The sequence below is a fragment of the Lactuca virosa genome, chromosome 1, assembly GCF_052849685.1.
Source record: "Lactuca virosa cultivar CGN04683 chromosome 1, Lactuca_virosa_CGN04683_v6, whole genome shotgun sequence".
Classification (NCBI taxonomy): domain Eukaryota; kingdom Viridiplantae; phylum Streptophyta; class Magnoliopsida; order Asterales; family Asteraceae; genus Lactuca; species Lactuca virosa.
Window position 1 is genome coordinate 47,641,176 of NC_136426.1, and position 6,000 is coordinate 47,647,175.

Sequence of the window (6,000 nt, forward strand, 5' to 3'; positions counted from 1 at the left end):
TAGACGAGATTAACCCTGGCGACTATGCAACGTAGTGCCTAAATCCCTTGACATGTGCTGTGAGAGGAGTCTTGGAATCGATACTGTCGACAAAAGAGAATAACCCTGGCGACTATGAGACTTAGTGCCTATTGAGTAAACCATGGCAACGATGGACTTCGTGCCGATTCCTTAGGAAGATCCTTAGGAATAAATGAACGAGAAATATATAATTCTTAGGGTAAATCCTTAAGAGTAAAGAAGATAACGGGAATGGGTAATTGGGTTGATTAATTGTTTGATGATTAAACATAATAATTATATTACTATGGGTTGAAAACCCTATGTACTCACCAGGTTTCCCAACCTGACCCACTCAAGCTTATTTGTATCACAGGTGTCGATATGAAGCTACTTTACACTGAGAGATTTAAAAGAGGTGTAGATCACTAGTGTAAATGAATGTAAGTTCTGTTTATGCTTATGTTTCTGTATTGACGATGACATCCCAAATGTTTTAAAATGAATAAAAATACTTTTCTTCGGAAATGCTTTGATAACATATTTATCATGTTTTTCTGGGAGCAAATTCCGCAACATTTTTATTAAAAGAAGTACTCTGATTTTTATAAAGCATAAACAAAATCGGTCTTTTCTGGCCGTGAAAATGGGGATGTCACAGCAGAAGAGTTACGCCGACAGACGACGATCTGAGTTAGAATTTCAGGTGGGTGATATGGTACTCCTGAAGGTCTCACCCTGGAAGGGTGTGATTCGCTTCAGGAGGAGGGGAAAATTGGGTCCTCGTTACATCGGGCCGTTCAGGATCATTGCTAGAGTCGGTAAGGTGGCTTACAGGCTAGAGCTACCGGAGGAGCTTAGTCGGATCCACAACAGTTTCCACGTGTCGCAGTTGCGGAAGTGCATTATGGATCAGGAGGCAGTGGTGTCATTGGATGATATTCAGGTCGATGAGCGCCTGAATTACGTGGAGAGGCCTATGGCCATACTGGAGAGGAAGATGAAAGTTTTGCGGAATAAGGAGATACCTTTGGTGAAGGTACAGTGGGAGCATCGGAGGGGGTCCGAGTGGACGTAGGAGCCAGAGGCAGAGATGCGGGAGCACAATCTGGAGCTGTTCGTCGCGGCATACTTCGAGGACGAAGTCTAGTTCAAGTGGGGGAGAATTGTAACGCCCCTATTCTCAGGTACCGATTTTATAAGAATTTTATTTTTTTAAGGTCTACTCGATGAGTTGGTTGCCCTACTCGTCGAGTAGCAGCGGGGTGATCCGCGTGTTTTAGTGACCTACTCGCCGAGTACAAGAAGGGACTCGACAAGTAGGAGCTGGCAGATGAAACCCTAAATTTCGGGGATTTGCACCCTATTTAAGGACCATTTATTTCCCTTAGCCTCTCTTACTGCCTCCCTTGAGTTCAGAAACCCTAATTAGTGGTTGCTGTCTATAAATTGTGTGCTCTTTAGCTTGGAAGAGGGATCCTTGGAGTAAAAGCTTGGAGTTCAAGAAGTTTGGAGCAAGGGGTTGTTGTAGATCCGGATTCTTCTTTGTCTTGGTATCATTTTGGAGGTAACAAGTTGTTACCTTGGCTCTCTCTTATTTAGATCTCTTCATTTATGGGTTGGGATTTTAGGGTTTTTGTAGTGGTTCTCCGATTTGGGTCGAGATCTGAGGTTGCAACCTTAGATCTGGACTCCTTCAGCCCCTCTTTATCATAAAGTTCCAGTCTTTGTTGAGCTGTGGCCTTTCCCTTGCCCTAAGCCACTCCTTTAGCTTGTTTTGGGCCATTTTCATCTTGCATGCACGTAAAGTTTGCAACTTTACGTGATAAACATGCCCTAGGAGCTTAGATCTGTAGTTTGGAGGCTTTGCATGGCTTAAAAAGCATCTGTATAGGTGAAGGATTGAAGGGACTCGGCGAGTTGCAAGGTCGACTCGGTGATTCATATGAAGATGGTCATCGAACTCGACGAGTTGGATGAACAACTCGGTGAGTCCGATGAATATTGCCGTGGGCTCGACGAGTCAAATGAGAGACTCGGCGAGTCGGCTAGGGTTTTCCCAACCTTTGGACACGTATGAACGCGGCGAGTTGTAAGGGGAAAACTCGCCAAGTTGGCCGAGGAGACTGACACTAGGAACTCGACGAGTCATTCAAGTGACACGGCGATTTGGTGAGCATGAAAGGAACTCGGTGAGTGACTGGTTGTACTTGACGAGTTGAGGTCAACATGGACTGTTGACTTTAACAGTTGACTTGTACCTTGACCAAGGGTTGACTTTTGGACTTCTGGGACATTTTGGGAAATTGGAAATTTACCAGCATGGTTCTATGGTGCATTTAGGTGGTGGAGTAGTACCGAAAATCCAAGAGCTTGAGTTTATCTTCGAGTCGTCAGTACGAGGTGAGTTCTCCTTACTATATCAACAGGGTCTACGGCACCAAGGCCGGCCCTTTATGATTGCATCCTGGTTTTAGGATGTTTCTATGCTATGTGATCTGTTAGATCCTATGATTATCTGTATAGATGTTAGTGACCTGGTTAGGCCGAAGGCCCGGCGAGCGGTCCGGATAGGCTGTAGGTCCTGCGAGGCGGTTCAGACGTGCCGAAGGCTCGGAGAGCGGTCCAGATAGACTGAAGGCCTGCGAGGCGGTCCAGTCAGGCTGAAGGCTCATCATGCAAGTTGTTCTATGTTTGTTTATATGATATGATTATGGTTATGAGGTTGGTATTTTGGGGGTAACTCACTAAGCCTCGGGCTTACAGTTTTAGTTTATCGTTTCAGGTACATCAGGGGATCGCGGCAAGGCGAAGGCGTGATCGTACAGCTCCTCATGTTTTATTTATGTTCCTGGGATGAACTCTGATATTAGACTATTTTGAAAACAAATTTGTAATAACTATTGGTTTTAAATGTGTTGAAAAGTTTTAAATTGGATTGAATTTTAAGGGTGTTACATTGTCTATGCTGGTTGATCGATTTTATATACGTTTTAAATGATTTAAACTGTATATGTATTTTATATCTACAAATATGTTGGGGTAAAACATGGGTAGATAAAATAGTTGGTGTGTGATGAAAAATGAGTTGGAAGATGAGATGAAAGGCTATATAGATCATGAGATGAGGTTGAGAGGTGAGAAGTGAGAAAAGACTTTACCCAAACATTGGCCCCGCCATCTAGCAGAGTATGGATGACAACCATGGACTATTCTAGACGGTCTGTGGAACACTAGTAGGCTCGCTGTTGAATCATAAAAGTGACCCTCTTGAATTTCTCTACCGCAGCCCCCAAGGATCCGCAGTCAAGCTTCATCAGCAACCTCATCCGAAGTCATTATCAACCGCAGTTCTATTACTGTCTAGTTTACTTAGTTTAACTCTATCTACTTTTATTGTAGCACTCTCTATTGTCCAGTATGCCTTGCATGGCTACTCTTAGAGATTTGATCCAATGTATTTCTTGAATCTCTATATATAGAGCTCAATCTTTCTTCTTCAAATATAACCTACAACAATCTTCTATGCTATCAATTACATCTCTCACTTCTATCTGATTACACATCTTGAATCTTATACTCTCTTCTTCTTACTCTCAAAGTTCACTTGAATATAACTGAATATTATTTCTCTTCGGAGCAAGTCATTCGTGACTTAATCACTAAGTTTGATCTCACTTACTAACTTGGTCTGAATGCATTCCTTGTTAAGAATCAACTTATGTGTATACTTGATATAACACCTGCTGTCATTTATATTTCCTTACATTTCTGCAACTAACTCTCTAACTATCTAACTCGTTTACTTATTATTATTGTTGAGCTTTTAGATCCTTTGAGATAAACTATTCCGCAACTATACTTGTTCTAACGTTTGTTCAAGTGTCTCAAGTGTTTCTCTCAACAATTGGAAACAGAGCCATAGTGGTTGCTTTTTGAAAAACAAAACTCTGATTTTTCTTTAAAAAAAAACTTAAAAAAAACAAGGAAAATGGCACAAGCATTATCTCTGAATGTTTCCAACAGTGTTGGTGGTTCAAACCGAGCCCCAATATTGGTGGCAAATGAATATCATCACTGGTCTCAGAGAATGGAAAGATACTTAAGAAGACTTGGTAGAGATGTATGGCGGTCCGTAGAAGAAGGACCACATGTCCCTGTTCTTACACCAGTTCAAACTGATGGCGCCACAGCCAGACTAGGAGGAGGTCAACCAGTCATGAACCGTCCCACTAAAGATGACCTTGATAAAATGGAAAATGATGATGTTGCTTTTTATGAAATCTCTTGTGGAGTTGCTCCTGACAACTTCGACATCATCATAAACTGCAAATCAGCAAAAGAGATCTAGGAAGTTCTCAAGAATTTGTATGAAGGCTCAGAACAAGCTCAAGACAAGAAGCTCACAACTGCACTCAATGAGTTCAACAATTTCAAAGCTCATAATGGCGAAAGTTTAGAAGACTCCTTCAAAAGGTTCAACCTGATAGTCACCAAGTTATCGAATGCTGGCACCATCCGCAGTAACCATGAAACAAACCTTCAGTTTCTCAATGGTTTGGGAAGACATTGGACTACTGCTAAGATGATAGTTCAAGGGGATAGAAAGATTCATTCTTTGTCTCTCTACAAGCTCTACGGGGAACTGCAAGCACAAGAATCCACCGTACTCAAAGACTGTGCTGACTTCGGAGGACCACTTGCCCTTATAGCACAAGCTCCACACAATCAGTCCTACTCCCCCTCGTATGACACTACTCCGCAGTCATACGAAGCCGACTCAGAGTATGATGATGAAGAAGAATTTCAGAAAGTTATAGCTCTTGTTAGTCAACAGTTCAACCGGCTACCACCTCCCTCTTTTCATAAGAATCAGCAGTTCAACAAACCTCCATTCAACCGTAACTTCAACCCACAGAATAATCACTCTCGATATCCCAAAAATTCTCATCCACCACCGCAATCGCAGAATACTCAACCAAAGGAGGCACCGCAGTCCATCCAAATCACTGACTCTGGTACCCCCTCAGAAGACAAAAGTGATGTTGTGATTTGTCACAAGTGCAACAAAGAGAATCATTTTGCAAAAGATTGCAAGGCAAATATAGTGAAAGACAGAGCATTCTACCTGAGAATGGCTCAAGAATTGGAAGAAAAGGAAAAGGCTAGGGCATATGTAGCCCATATCAAAAGAGACCATCAAGTTTGGTCATCTGGAGATGAAGAAGAAGCCATCAGCAGTGTCAAAGGAAAAGGCAAAATCTGCATGCTGGCAACTGCGGATGATGATGGGTCTACAAAGCTGGAAAAGAAATACTGCTACATGGCAAAGGATGGAACTCTAAGCGTCGTCGAACAGGTAAAAATCATGATTCAAACTCTAAACTATAGCATGCATGACTGTCAACCCTTCATAGACAATCTTAATGACACATGTGTTGCCGTCCTTACAGACTATAACAAAGCTTTAGATGAGAAGAACATAGCGTCCCAAGAGATGTTTCATGTAAGAGGACGACTGGACAACAAAAGACTCAAAATGGCTATGTTAGAAAATGACTTAGAGTTAGAAAAAGATGCAAGAATGTTGAGTGAAACACAACTAGAGATAGCTTTGAACCAAAGAGATTTAGCTCAGAGTGAGATTGTACGCTTAAATTTATAAATAGAAAAACTATTCAATGAAAGTGAAGCTATTGAAAATTTGGTGAATAATAGAACTGTGGACAATACATACAATTGGGGTTGGTCCAATGGATATCCTACCGCAAAGAATTCCTCACCCCGGTTTAACAAAGATCGACTGTATGTCCGGACCGAGAATTTCATTTCCCTGTCAATGACAAAACTTTTCCCGAAGACATCAGAACACACTTCGGTAGACTTCATAATCTAAGTAACAACTGTGTCATTGAGGAAATAGTGCCTGAGGTTTCGGGTCACACAAGTGATCAAACTCCTATCTGTGGCACAATCTATCCAAATTCTCAGACTTCATCA